We start from the raw sequence: 15,720 nt of genomic DNA, 5'->3' as shown, positions 1-15,720 counted from the left end.
AATATGATATTTCAAATATAAAAACAACCTTATCCACTTCAATAATTTGAAGGCTGTCTAGTCTCTGTCTTCATTCATTTATTTATTTATTATTCATTATTTATTGTTTTTCCGCAGTTCCACAGGCAGCATGAATGATTTAGATTTAATGATGTGTAAAGCACATTTCAAAGCTTTTTGCGGCCGTGACGCTGTTTTCACGCAATCACACTAACGAGGAGGAGCCGTCATCACTGTGAAAGCGGTTCATGTTTCAGTCACACCAGCGTCGTCTCAGTGGGGAAACATGAGCAGCTCTACAGGAAACCAAATTGACTTTGGCATGTAGTGTCTAAGAATGTCGATGTCAGAAGTGAACAAACTCACACTGCCTTCAGCAAATGTTCAGACATTTTAGCATTATGCTTAGACAGGAGATTTTTTTCTCAAAGGGGTTGAGGTTTATGCATAGCTATATTTTTATGCACTAAAAGATATTTTGAGAAGTGCATTGATTTTCTCCTTTTGACAAGTTCATGACCTCTTATTCAAAGTCAGAGTTGTTGACAAATATGGGTTTTGCGATGCTGACGCCCACACTGATAGCCTAACTAGTGCATGGAAGCAATAATATAATATAATACATAGGCCTACAGTATATGTGATATACGCTAATAGAATTTAATTAAGTGTAGTATAAGTGATGTTTAATGTTCTATTATTAAACTGCTTTCAAGAATACTTGATTCTGATTGCTCAATAATGCATTCTATGGTCAGATAAACAGGAAAACAGGCCTCATCACATACACTTGTGATAGAAAATGTTAACAGCATGACCTGACATGGATATCTACGGGCCTTTGAGGTTATTTTTATTTTTGGCATTTTATTTCATTATAATGTTAGTGAAAAGAAGAAAAATAAAAGCCTTTAGATATCAGTTTGCATATGCGATGGGTTATGCTCATCTTTTCTCGCTCCTTTGAAGATATATTGAGTGAAACAACTCTATATTTAACAGAGCACATACAAAAGACCTGAACCTGAAGTAATGTTTTACAGAATACAGAAGTTTGTTGTATTCTTTTTTAAATAGAACCTCTGTGACAGAGAATTTCACACGAGGGTGAAAGTTTTCCTCATGTAGACTTTGCAACAGTCATGCAGAATTTGCAGGTTCTCTGCACTGACCGTCAGAAAGCTGTTTGGTAGTGGCCATGTCGAAAGATAGGGGGCGTGTCAAAAGGTAGGGGGCGTGTAAATAGGTAGGGGGCGTGTCAGAAAGGTAGTGGGTGTGTCTAAAGATAGGGGCATGTCAGAAAGGTAGTGGGCCTGTCAAAAGGTAGGGAGTGTGCCTGATAGTGGGTGTGTTGAAAAGTGGGGGACATGCCTGAGAGGTAGTGGGCGTGTCAAAAGGTAGGGGGTGTACCATAAAGGTAGTGGGTGTGTCAAAGTTATGGAAAGCCCGATAAAGGGTGTGTTGAAAGGTAGTGGGTGTGTCGAAAAGTGGGAGGCATGCCTGAAAGGTAGTGGGTGTGCTGAAAGATAGTGGACGTGTCGAAAGGTAGGGGGCATGTCAAAGTTATGGAGAGCGCCTGATAATGGGTGTGTTAAAAGATAGTGGACGTCTCTGAAAGGTAGTGGGTGTGCCAGAAAGGTAGTGGGCGTTCTGAAACGTAGGGAGTGTGCCTGATAATGGGTGTGTTGAAATGTAGGGGCCGTGCGGGAAAGGTAGTAGGTGTGTCGAAAGGTAGGGGGCATGTCAAAAGTTGGGGGGCATGCCAGAAATGTAGCGGGTGTGTTGAAATGTAGGGAGTGTGCCTGATAATAGGTTTATTGAAAAGTAGGGGCCGTGCCGGAAAGGTAGTAGGTGTGTCGAAAGGCAGGGGGCATGTCGAAAGTTGGGGGGCATGCCAGAAATGTAGTGGGTGTGTCAAAAGTTAAGGGGTGTGCCAGAAAGGTAGCGGGTGTGTTGAAATGTAGGGGGTGTGTCAAAAGTTGAGGGGTTTGCCAGAAAGGTAGTGGGCGTGCCTGATAATGGGTGTGTTGAAAGGTAGGGGCCATGGCAGAAAGGCAGTGGCATTTTTCGCTTGATATTTGCATAATATTGAGAACTGCCCAAACTATCAATGCTTTCTCTACTCCACACCAGTGTTCTGGTCCAACAGCGAAACGTTCTGTCGATACATAATTGAATCATTAATTCAAATGATTCATTCACTGATTCATTCAGGAACTGAGCAAATCAGTTATGTGAATGATTTGATAAATTATTTATAGAGACATGCAGTCCCTGAATGAATTAGTGTTTTACATGAATCAGTTGAATTAACAGATGAGCAATGACATGAAGCGGCGCTGCACAGACCGATCGGTGTATGACATCAAAGTACCGCAAGAGTGATTTGAAAGCATCTGCTCTCTAATCGCTCTCGCGCCACTGATGTCATTCACCGATCGGTCTGCACAGCGTCGCTTCAAGTCGAACACACCTAATGATTCAATGACTCATTCACTCCTTGCTTCATTCAGGAACAAAACACCACTACTCTAAAGTTGCTCGGACTGGAGATGTGAAACCGTCACATGGCTGTCATTCAACACTATTACTCGCTCAAATCAATGTTCATGTACATTTATTTATCAGCAAAATCAATGCGACATCTCAAGGCTCTTTATTTACTGAATATAATTAGGTGACTATAAATGATCCCTTATATATTATATGTCTAGCGTTTGTAGTTTCTCTCTGAATGTAGACAACAAGGGTGTTATCTGCTTGGGATGGAATGAGAAATCTGCCCTGCTTTTCACTGGCCAGCAATGATTACCACGCTTTCAGAGCTGATACGACAGTCTTTCCGTAGGCTATATAATATTAATCCAGCACCCACGCTTGCCAGACGCACTTAAAGGAAGGTGACAAGCGTGACACATCCAGGACCTCCTGATGATTCGTGGACATTAAAGGAGCCCTGCGGAGCACCTTTGAGTGCCCTCAAAAGTGGCTCAGATTTGCTGGGAGGGGGTTTGGTAGGGAGGACACACACCTCCAGCTCTGCACTTCCACTTCTTTATGACCATTAAAAGAAAATGAGAGAATGTAGGACAGGTTTTCTTACCTGATGGTGCTGAGGGAGACACTCATTCATGCCTGCATAGAAGAAGAAAAGAAGAAGAGCACTAATGGCTGATTTGCTTCTGCTTTCACAATGTTCATCCACAAGCAAGTGTTAGATTATATAAGAAGGTCTATTTTATTTTGCACTGCACTGAAACAATGGTGTTCACTCAGAAATTGCACAAATAATCACAAAGGTAAGAAATTGAATTAAATGTGACATTTTTATTTTCTTATATAATGTACTGCATGAATCTTTGCTTTATTTACATCTTTCATTCTAAAAGCACTAGGTTAAAAACAACCCAATTTGGAAAATGCTGTGACTGACTCCATAACCTGTTCATAAATAATCAATGTACAATTCTGAGAACATATTTTAACATCCTAAGTATTTGTATTCTGTATCTTTTTTAATAAAATCATAAAATTTTATGCAAGGCATCAGGTGTTTCCATCACACGAAAAGAGCGTTGCGACACTCGTTTAGGGACTCACATTACGCCCCTGTATGTTGCTTTGCATAAAATTAAATGATATACAGAACAAGAACAAATTTTTAGATCAAATAAAATATACAAAAACTTGTATTTTACTGAAGAGATGCACCAATTTGACGGAGCTGCACTGCTCTCTCCTGAAGAGGGCACAAAAAGCCTGTGATAAATAATTCAACCCCTGGGTTGTTACGTCTGACCCAGGATCTGGGTAACACAAAAACTACCCAAACACTGGGTTGTTACGTCTGACCCAGGATCTGGGTAACACAAAGTCCCTTTCCCCTTCCCCTTTCACCTTCCCCTTTCCCTATCCCCTTTCCCTTTCCCCTTTCCCTTTCCCTTTCCCTTTCCCTTTCCCCTTCCCCTTCCCCTTTCCCTTTCCCCTTCCCCCTTCCCATTCCCCTTTCCCCTTCCCTTTCCCCTTCCCCTTTCCCCTTCCCTTTCCCCTTTCCCCTTTCCCCTTTCCCCTTTCCCTTTCCCCTTTCCCCTTTCCCTTTCCCTTTCCCCTTCCCCTTCCCCCTTCCCCTTCCCCTTCCCCCTTCCCCTTCCCCTTCCCCTTCCCCTTCCCCTTCCCCTTTCCCCTTCCCCTTCCCCTTTCCCCTTCCCCTTTCCCCTTCCCCTTTCCCCCTTTCCCTTTCCCTTTCGTTTTGCGCGTTCACGTGAAGGGGTAGGGGGAAGGGCCAGGTAGCCCTTCAAACGAAGATTCTTCGGGACCACACTTCAGACGAAGGGGTATGATAAATTTCCAACATGGCCGACCAAGCGAGCAGAGAGACCCATAAATGTAAGTATTTATTTATGGTAAACAGTATTTTAGTAATAAATAATCACTTGTTTTATGTTGCCTTTAATCTTGTGTTCATGTATACGGTTATGTTCTCCGAAAAAAGATTTGTTAAAATTGCTATGAAAACAGTTCGCTAATGTTTTTACTTTATGATAGTTCCATAACAATTTTTTTTTTTTTATATTTTATTGAAACCCGCGTTGATTTGACAACATAAATTCAAATCCGGTGGCAGCTAACTTGTCTTTTTGCCGCATACCTCATTAATGTATTGTTCTGTTGTGGTTACGTCCATAAATATGTGTACATTACATGATATAAACAAAAAGTGCATTCAGTTTGCGTGCTTATTCATCAGTATTGTATGTTCTGTATCAACCAGGGACTCCTGAGGAACACGCAGGCTCGTCTCCTTTGTGTTATGCGAAGAACTGAAGACAAATGCAAAAAAATAGCTGTCGCCCAAGCAACAGAGATCACTACAGCTATCGATGGCATCTTAAAAGGCCAATTCACACCGCACCAACAAACAATTTTTTTAGCGCGACCCTTTTTATTAACGAGACCCATAAGCATATACAACCATGTAGCTAAACAAGCCAAAACGAATTATTAAAAACGAAACTGAAGGTAAACCTGCATTGCTCTCATAGTGGTTAATGTTACCACTCTCTTTCGGTGAAGTGGAGCAGCTGCTCTTGCTGAATGGCACGGATTGCACTATGGACTATTGTACCTTTTGTATATTTTATTTTTTTTAACAGTATTTTATTTTTATAATGAACAAGCTGCGATGTCACGTTTCCACTGCTTTGTTGTGTGTGTGTGAGGCGCGGGCGCGATCAAACAGCTGTCTTTGCAGGGGACTTGCCTCATCGTCATGGCAACGGTTCGTGGACAGGTCAGATTACGTCAGAGTTTGTTGCCGTCTGTTGGAAAACTGTTCACACCGCGCAGTTCACACCGCGCAGGGTGAAAACCGACTCCAACAGACGCCAACAGGGGTATCACACCGATCCAACAGACGAGTGTTGTCGGTGCGGTGTGAATTGGCCTTTAGAAGTGTGTGATAAACATCGGCGCATCTATGACGTAGGAGCTAGCGATGACTTATGATGACGTGTAACGGTCTAGTAGTGGTGTCCCAATTCTTAGGGGAATATTTTCAGCCCTACCCCTTGACACTCTGTTTCAATGGGCAAGGGGAAGGGGTAGGCGTAGGGGGAAGGGGTATAAAATAGAATTGGGATTGGGCCAAAAACTACCCATACACTGGGTTGTTACGTCTGACCCAGGATCTGGGTAACACCAAAACCACCCAAACGCTGGGTTGTTACATCTGACCCAGGATCTGGGTAACACCGAAACCACCCAAACACTGGGTTGTTACATCTGACCCAGGATCTGGGTAACACCGAAACCACCCAAACACTGGGTTGTTACGTCTGACCCAGGATCTGGGTAACACCGAAACCACCCAAACGCTGGGTTGTTACGTCTGACCCAGGATCTGGGTAACACAAAAACTACCCAAACACTGGGTTGTTACGTCTGACCCAGGATCTGGGTAACACAAAAACTACCCAAACACTGGGTTGTTACGTCTGACCCAGGATCTGGGTAACACAAAAACTACCCAAACACTGGGTTGTTACGTCTGACCCAGGATCTGGGTAACACAAAAACTACCCAAACACTGGGTTGTTACGTCTGACCCAGGATCTGGGTAACACCGAAACCACCCAAACACTGGGTTGTTACGTCTGACCCAGGATCTGGGTAACACCGAAACCACCCAAACGCTGGGTTGTTACGTCTGACCCAGGATCTGGGTAACACCAAAACCACCCAAACACTGGGTTGTTACGTCTGACCCAGGATCTGGGTAACACCAAAACCACCCAAACACTGGGTTGTTACGTCTGACCCAGGAGCTGGGTAAAACCAAAACTACCCAAACGCTGGGTTGTTACGTCTGACCCAGGAGCTGGGTAACACCAAAACCACCCAAACGCTGGGTTGTTATGTCTGACCCAGGATCTGGGTAACACCGAAACCACCCAAACGCTGGGTTGTTACGTCTGACCCAGGAGCTGGGTAAAACCAAAACTACCCAAACGCTGGGTTGTTACGTCTGACCCAGGAGCTGGGTAACACCAAAACCACCCAAACGCTGGGTTGTTACGTCTGACCCAGGAGCTGGGTAAAACCAAAACTACCCAAACGCTGGGTTGTTACGTCTGACCCAGGAGCTGGGTAACACCAAAACCACCCAAACGCTGGGTTGTTACGTCTGACCCAGGATCTGGGTAACACAAAATCCCACAATTTTTTTTGTGTGTGTTGGAAAACACTATTTGTTTATTTACAACTATTTTTATCAATGCTTTTCAGTACTAAATGAATATGTATGTTTATGCAGCATTTTTCTCCACTCTTTATATTTTACATTTGTTCATTAGTAGGCACTTCTATCCAAATGTGGAACATCGCAAATGATTTATCACCATGTTGGATGGATTTTTACCCAGTGCATTTTGGGACTGCATCTCCTCAAAGCATGCATGTGATAGTGTAACATTTGACCAAGGGAAGGCAATAATCCGGCCTATATGTTTTGGAACAGCCTTTATGTTGGGAGGTTGTTATTCCTACTTGTGCACATTCAAATTTGGAATAATACAACACAGAACTAATGCTTTTTTTAATCAAATGCAAAACAATTTAGAAAGTGCACAAGAGCAAATAAGACAATCTTTAGTGCTTTTTCATTGAATGTAAAAGAGCATTCTTTGAAACAGTACGTCTGTAGTAGCTCTGCTTTGGCTCTTTGTCTTTTGTGTATGATCCTGATTTCTTGAGCAAGTGGGTGCATGAGCTCCAGCCGCTGGTCCAGGCTTTCGGCCAGCATCTCTTTTTGCTTCTTTCTGAGCCACGGGCTTCTTATCATGGGTGTCCAGCCTTACTTTCAGCGCCTACATCCATCTTGTTGATTCTGGTGGTGTGCTCCAAGAACAGATTTGTAGAGGCAAAGACCAATGCAGAAAAAAATCAGTCATGTGTGTCTCTGCACCAAAGCAGAAAACAGCCAGCCATTGTTGGAGCAGTTTCCACAGTCCTGACTTTTCCCTATGAAAGGTTTTATTATTATTTATTCCCAGTGTCTGGAGATAATGCTCTAAACCAATTGCCAATCTCACTGCATTCATTGATTTCCAAGTGCATTAGAGGTAATTTAAGAACTTGTAGCAAAGCTGGGAAAACCAGTACACTTGTGTTTAGTACACAATTCTTCATTTATATCTGTATTAATGTAAGTGTTCGTTTGAAAGCACTGTTAGATTAAATAAATGATTGAAGGTGCATTACATTTTTTGCTTTGCTCTTTGTCTTAATCATTTTAACAGCGTCAGTGGTTGTGAACTTTATATTGACACCAGTTTGCATTTTTCTAGAAGACTGATGTGCCTGGAGACTTTAAATAATTTTAATCCTATAGGTTTCTTAGTGTAAAACGTTAATTGGCAGAAATACAGGCGCTTGATTCACAGTGATACGAACAGTAACGATGGCGTCGGTTTTACCGTATCAATCTCATCAAAGTGGAGAAAACGGCGTCTTATGAACAACACAAACCAAACTTTTCCAGTCTCAGACACAACTACAGTGTTTGAGGGTGGGGCAAAGAGATCCTGATCAGCCAATGAACACCAGAGGCTGGCATTATGCAAATTAGTTACAAACCTATGCATGTTCAACAGGAAGTGAGACTGAATTACTGAGGATTTGTTTCAGTTCAGAATTGTTTTGATCTTCGAAACTTCGCAGACATTTACAATCACAAACAGCCCAAACCCAGCGATTGGTTGTTTTAACCCAGCCACTGGTTGTTTTAACACAGTGAACGTTATTTTAAACCAGCGATTGGGATGTTTTAACCCAGTGATTGGGTCATTTTTAACACAGCTAATGGTTGTTTTAACCCAGCGATTGGGTTGTTTTAACACAGCTAATGGTTGTTTTAACCCAGCAATTGGGTCGTTTTAACACAGCGAACGGTTATTTTAACCCAGCGATTTTTTTTTTAACCCAGCAAATGGTTGTTTTAACCCAGCGATTGGGTCATTTTAACCCAGCGAATGGGTCATTTTAACCCAGCGAATGGGTCGTTTTAACCCAGCGATTGGTTGTTTTAACCCAGCGATTGGTTATTTTAACCCAGCGATCGGTTGTTTTAACACAGCGAACAGTTATTTTAACCCAGCGATTGGGTCATTTTAACACAGCGAAAGGTTATTTTTACCCAGCGATTGGCTTGTTTTGACCCAGCGATTGTTTTTTTTTTTACCCAACAAATGGATGTTTTAACACAGCTAATGGTTGTTTTAACCCAGCAATTGGGTCGCTTTAACCCAGCGAATGGATCGTTTTAACCCAGTGATTGGTCGTTTTAACACAGCGAACGTTATTTTAAACCAGCGATTGGGATGTTTTAACCCAGTGATTGGGTCATTTTTAACACAGCTAATGGTTGTTTTAACCCAGCGATTGGGTTGTTTTAACACAGAGAATGGTTGTTTTAACCCAGCAATTGGGTCGTTTTAACCCAGCGAATGGGTCGTTTTAACCCAGCAAATGGTTGTTTTAACCCAGCGATTGGGTTGTTTTAACCCAGCGATTGGGTTGTTTTAACCCAGCGATTGGTTGTTTTAACCCAGCGATTGGGTCGTTTTTAACACAGCGAACGGTTATTTTAACCCAGCGATTTTTTTTTTTAACCCAGCAAATGGTTGTTTTAACCCAGCGATTGGGTTGTTTTAACCCAGCGATTGGGTTGTTTTAACCCAGCGATCGGTTGTTTTAACACAGCGAACGGTTATTTTAACCCAGCGATTGGGTCGTTTTAACACAGCGAACAGTTATTTTAACCCAGCGATTGACTTGTTTTGACCCAGCAATTGTTTTTTTTTTTTACCCAGCAAATGGTTGTTTTAACCCAGCGATTGGTTGTTTTAACCCAGCGATTGGGTCGTTTTTAACACAGCGAACGGTTATTTTAACCCAGCGATTTTTTTTTTTAACCCAGAAAATGGTTGTTTTAACCCAGCGATTGGGTTGTTTTAACCCAGCGATTGGTTGTTTTAACCCAGCGATTGGGTCGTTTTTAACACAGCGAACGGTTATTTTAACCCAGCGATTTTCTTTTTTAACCCAGCAAATGGTTGTTTTAACCCAGCGATTGGGTTGTTTTAACCCAGCGATCGGTTGTTTTAACACAGCGAACGGTTATTTTAACCCAGCGATTGGGTCGTTTTAACACAGCGAACAGTTATTTTAACCCAGCGATTGACTTGTTTTGACCCAGCGATTGTTTTTTTTTTTACCCAGCAAATGGTTGTTTTAACCCAGTGGTTGGGTTAAATGTTTTGCCCAACCTGCTGGGTAGTTTTTATTTAACTCAACTATTGTTTAAAAATATTTGTGTTTTTATAAGATGAACCCAAAATGAATCCAAAATATTTGGGTTTTTAAAATGAACCTGAATATTTTGGGTTCATTTTAACAACTTGGGTTTTTGTAACTCAAGATTTTTTAGTTTCATGTTATTTAGTGGATTATTAGAGCAACAAAACATATGTTTGGTGTGTCTGTATATATATAGGCCTATATGATTACTGTTTGGTCTCTGATGATAACTTTTTGATGGTTCTGCAATCATTCCACTCGCACTCACACACCATGTGCAGCAAACATCCCACAAGGAAAGCCCAGTGAACACCAAAAGATCTTTATAAGCAACAAAACAACCTGTTACTGCTGAGGGGAGAAAAATCCCTGTCTCACAGCCTTGAAGTCTTCAGATTCCTGCGGCTCTGGAGAAAGCAGCTGCAGAAGTGTTTGCGAAATACAAAAAGGCTCCCTGTAGCGAAGAAAAGACAAAATGTTATAGGTGCAGCAGCGGTGTGGAGAGAGACAGACCTGCTTTCTTGTTTGTGTGGCTCCAGGGAGCCGGTCAGACCCAGAGAGCCCGTCAGGCTCGGGGAACAGACAGTGTTCTGTGCATCATGATGACCCGCTGGCTCTGCCGATCAGACAGCAAACCTGCGCTGCCGTGCTAATGGGCAAACACAGACTCGGATTCCTGCGGTTTTCCCCCGCACTCTCTCTCTGCTCCGCTACACCTGGGCTTTCATCAGAAGCGGCGAAGGCCGAGAGCCGCAGCTGCACTCGAAGAGGCACAATTTGTTTGTGCCTTGAAACCATGTATGAGGAAAAATAATACTTCCAAGAAGTTCGAAACACAACCGAATCTTCTCATCTTTGTCCATGTGCTGTGACCTGCTGCTGCTTTATGCCATCAGTTATTACACTGTGCTTTATTTCTGACGGCACACTGTTTTATTTAATAATCACGGTAATGACACAGATCTTATGAAGGACACATCTTATGAGGAATGGACGCAAAACTATTGGCTTAAAATACACGAAAAAATGCTGGGTTAAAAACAACCCAAGTTGGGTTGAAAATGGACAAACCCAACGATTGGGATGTTATAACCCAGCGATTGGGATGTTTTGACCCAGCGATTGGGTTGTTTTGACCCAGCGATTGGGTTGTTTTAACCCAGCGATGATTGGGTTGTTTTAACCCGACAATGATTGGGTTGTTTTAACCTGGCAATGATTGGGTTGTTTTGACCCAGCGATGATTGGGATGTTTTGACCCAGTCTTGATTGGGCTGTTTTGACCTAGTGATTGGGTTAAATGTTTGCCCAACCTGCTGGGTAGTTTTATTTAACTCAACTACTGTTTAAAAATTTCTTGCTTAAAATGAACCCAAAGTATGTTGGAAATTTACTTTTTTTAATGTGTTTAATAAATGAACAGATATTAATAAGTTTAATGCCTAATTATACAGTAAACATGTATTAAATTGCTTATTAATAAATGTTCACCTTTTGATTATTATTGTTGCTTCTAGTAATTATGTGTCTGATTTTAATTTCCAACATATTTTATGTTCATTTTAAGCAAGAAATACAGTAATTTTTAATCAATAGTTGAGTTAAATAAAACTGCCCAGAATGTTGGGCAAACATATAACCCAACTTGGGTTGTTTTTAACCCAGCATTTTATACTTGGTATATTTCTATTTACTTCTTTTTTCATGCCAATCTTTTATTATTATTATTATTATGATGATGTGAAATAAAGATAAACACATATAAACTAGCTAGCTGTGATTGGTAACGTTGCATGTTGAAGTTTGCAGTTCAGAATAAGCTGTAATGTGGAACAGATCTTTTTACCATTCAGTCAAAGGGATGGTTATGCATCGGTGTCTCCTCACAGACCTGCTCCACACAAACAGAATGAAATCTTACACCATATGTGGTGGGAAAAATAATCTCAGAGTAATCTCAGATTCTCACATGAGCCGCAAGATGATGGATATCCCGGGGAAAGAGCTGTGAGATGCTTTTATGTATTTCTTCTCCAGTTTGGTAAACAAAAACAGCAGGTCAATGGTAGACGTAACAGTGAAGCATGCAAGCGAATTAAAGACAGTAAGTACCCCGTAAGATAAGAGGGATAATCAAATCTAATCATTCAAGTAAACCCTAAAAACCGCACTGATGTCTAGTGTTTTTCATAATTCCCATCAGTTAGCAATTACTTATTGCCTAGGTAACAGTAAAGCGAAGAGATATTTCAATGATTACAGTCTTTCTCACACACTTTTGCATTGAGTTGCATTATAGTAGAGCTGAGCAATGCCAAACATTCATGCTTTCCATTTGCTGACATTTTAAAAATGTGTCAGAGTTACACTTTGTGACTGCAGCAGCTTTAGTGCTCTTCGGCCAAGAGAAACACTTCAAAACGGCTTCTTCTCAAAGTCAAACCTCCCCTGTGCCGGATTAACAACATGCGGTATAAATACGCGAGGAGCCAATAAAAAACAAGCATCCAACCAGCTTCTCCGTTGGCAAATTTGTCACTGGTCATGTGTGTCACGCCAGTAAACGACCCCTGCTATTTGACATGCAGGAGTAAACAGCAGCGATTCTCTTTTTTTTTACTCTGAACATCAAGTAAATATTATATAGTACAAACACAACCAGAAATGTGCTTAAAGGATTAGTTCACTTTCAAATTAAAATTTCCTGATCATTTACTCACCCCCATGTCATCCAAGATGTCTTTCTTTCTTTAGTCGTAAAGAAATTAAGGTTTTTGATGAAAACATTCCAGGATTTTTCTCCTTATAGTGGATTTCAATGGACCCCAAACGGTTGAAGGTCAAAATTACAGTTTCAGTGCAGCTTCAAAACGTTCTACGCAACCCCAGACGAGGAATAAGGGTCTTATCTAAAATTATATACGTTTTAACCATAAATGCTCATCTTGAACTAGCTCTCTTCTTCTCCTTCTTCTTCTTCTTCTTCTTCTTCTTCTTCTCTATTACAATTCCAGCAGTGTAGACTCTGCGAAGTGTATTACTGCCCTCCTCAGGTCAAAGTTTGAACTAAATTGTTATATACTTGCACTAGCATATTGAATATGACAATTTAGTTCAAACTTTGACCTGAGGAGGGCAGCAATACACTTCACAGAGTCTACACTGCTGGAATTCAAATAGAGAAGAAGAAGAAGAAGAAGAAGAAGGAGAAGAAGAGAGCTAGTTCAAGATGAGCATTTATGGTTAAAATGTATAATTATTATTATTTTTTTAATAAAATGGCTGATGGTTTCTCTAGATAAGACTCTTATTCCTCGTCTGGGGTCATGTAGAGCTCTTTGAAGCTGAACATTTGGACCTTCAGCCGTTTGGAGGCCATTGAAGTCCACTATATGGAGAAAAATCCTGGGTTGTTTTTATCAAAAACCTTCATTTCTTTTCCACTGAAGAAAGAAAGACATGAACATCTTGGATGACATGGAGGAGAGTGAATTATCAGGAAATTTTCATTTGAAAGTGAACTAATCCTTTAACCCTCCAAACCCTGACATTCAACTAATGACATTCACAAAGCTGCATTTTTTTTGTTTTATAAAAAACAGTGAAATATTATTCCAGTGTAAATCAGCTGTTTTCTATGTGAATATATGGTAAAGTGTAATTTATTCCTGTGATCAAAGCTGAATTTTCAGCATCATTACTCCAGTCTTCAGTGTCACATGATGCTTACGGTGTTCCACAGGGCTCAGTGTTGGGTCCGCTTTTATTTATTATTTAGGCTATATTCTACTTCTTGGTCTCATTATTTGTACTTAAGTAGTGTTAAAAGTCAAACAAACACTGAAAGTATCATGAGCCAACAGAAAGATGGAATAGTAGTCAACAAACGATATGGGACGTGTCGATTGCCTGCGTTTTATTTGTATGCATCTAGCGCCCGACAGAAGCAGTGTAAGACTTGGACCAGATGAGAGAAACAGTCTCCCAACAGTTGGCGATACAGTACTTTTGCAGTGGCAGCGTCAGCCCGCCTATTTTTTGCTTTGCTAATTTATGAAAGCTATGATGTGGTACTCAGGTTTAATGCTTTTTAATCTCATGGTTGGCTGACCGCTGCCATCTTTGCATGCTGGTGCGATTTGTCCTGCTGTTTCAAGGTTTATCCGGAGTTCTTCCCGCCCTACGGCGAGAGCTGCGACCGCCAGTCCATTAACCTAAAGCATCGTGAATCCTGCTGAATGGATGTTCATTTTAATCACTTTTTTTGGGGAAAGCTGGCTACCTCCCGCTTAATAACATTACGCTCTAGATACTCGCTCAAGCATATTTATGATGTGCATTTGCAGCATGTTTAGATGTTATGGCAACTCACTTATTATGACAAACTCTGCTTCAGTAAAAGCCCACGTAAAATCAGAAATAGAGTTCAGTCCATTTCTATCAGCGCTGAGATCATCTGTATGCTGGTGTTTACGTTCAGCAGATACACACATTTCATCTTTTGAAAATTGATTACAAACATTTTCAGCAATTTTTTGGTTTTTTCTACATTTGATCGTGGATCAGCACTGCAGTGCACTTATTGCTGGAATGGGGGGGATGATTCTGACAGCAAACGTAAGTGTGACTTTAATCCAGCAGCTTCACACACATGAAGAACAGCACTTCAGCTGCACTTGAAGAACTGATGAAGTTTGTAAAGAAGAAGTAAATGGGTTTTTAAATGCAAACAACAGCAGAGACGGCCGCGCCTGTAACGTTCAAACCCCGCGGCAGCTTCTGTACTTCGGGCTTACAACAATCTCATTATCTCTGGCTCCACACACATCAGATCCGAGCAGATCGTGTGCCAGCCGGCGTCAGACCAGCGCTGCTGCAGAACGGCCGTATGGACGCGTTCAGAGCCAGACTCGAGCCTGTGGGCAGATTCCCCAGATACTTCAATGAATATTTTAGCTCATTTCCATCTAATTTGCAGCAAATCATTATACAGAACATTTCTAATTAATTTATAGGACAGATTTGATTGTGATAACTTGTGAGAGACGCACACACACACATTATGTAAAATACACTGGTAAACGACTCCTGTCACTTTGTATCAAACGGCCATTTACCGAATCAAAGCATGGTGCTGACGCTCACAACCTGATGCTTAATTAACTTTACACTGTGTAATTAACCCCAGAACCACCGAGACACAGAGGATGTAATTAAAGTGTTGCATACGACTATATGAATGTCGTTCCTTTTCAAATCTACATTCAGAATATCTTGCAATTTCTATGAATATGGAACAAAAGTCATTCAATTTGTCAGTACAAACAAGCTTAACCTTCAGAAAATGTTGCTTGTCAGCCTAAAAGCAGTGTTATGTAAGCATTACTATTAAAGTTTAATTAAATTAACTTTTATTTAAAAAAAAAAAAAAAGTTTCAGTTTTCAATCAGTTGTGCTTTTGCAATTTTTTTACTTAAAAAAAATGTGTAATTTGATTTTATTTCAGTTTTTTGTATAATTTTAGTACTTCAGTTAGTTGCCAAGGCAGTTTCTAAATGTCATTTAGTTTCATATCTATTTTATTTCAACATTATTTTAATAATATTTAAAAAAAAGTTTTAAACAGCCTTAAAGTGGATTTCTTTACAATTAAAAAAAGTATGTTTTGTCACTAAAACCAAAACTTTTTACATTTGACTGTTTTTTTTAATTATTTTGATAAGTGCATTAAAGCTGACATATATGTTACAGAAGATTCTATTTCAAATAAATGCTGTTCTCTTGAAGTTTCTATTCATCAAGGAATCATGAAAAGTAAAATGTATGACTTCATCATACATTTTCCACAAAAATATGAACCGTTTT

The sequence above is a fragment of the Chanodichthys erythropterus genome, chromosome 14 (assembly GCF_024489055.1).
Source record: "Chanodichthys erythropterus isolate Z2021 chromosome 14, ASM2448905v1, whole genome shotgun sequence".
Classification (NCBI taxonomy): Eukaryota; Metazoa; Chordata; class Actinopteri; order Cypriniformes; family Xenocyprididae; genus Chanodichthys; species Chanodichthys erythropterus.
The sequence above is the reverse complement of the archived record's forward strand: the minus strand, read 5'-3'. Positions refer to the sequence as shown.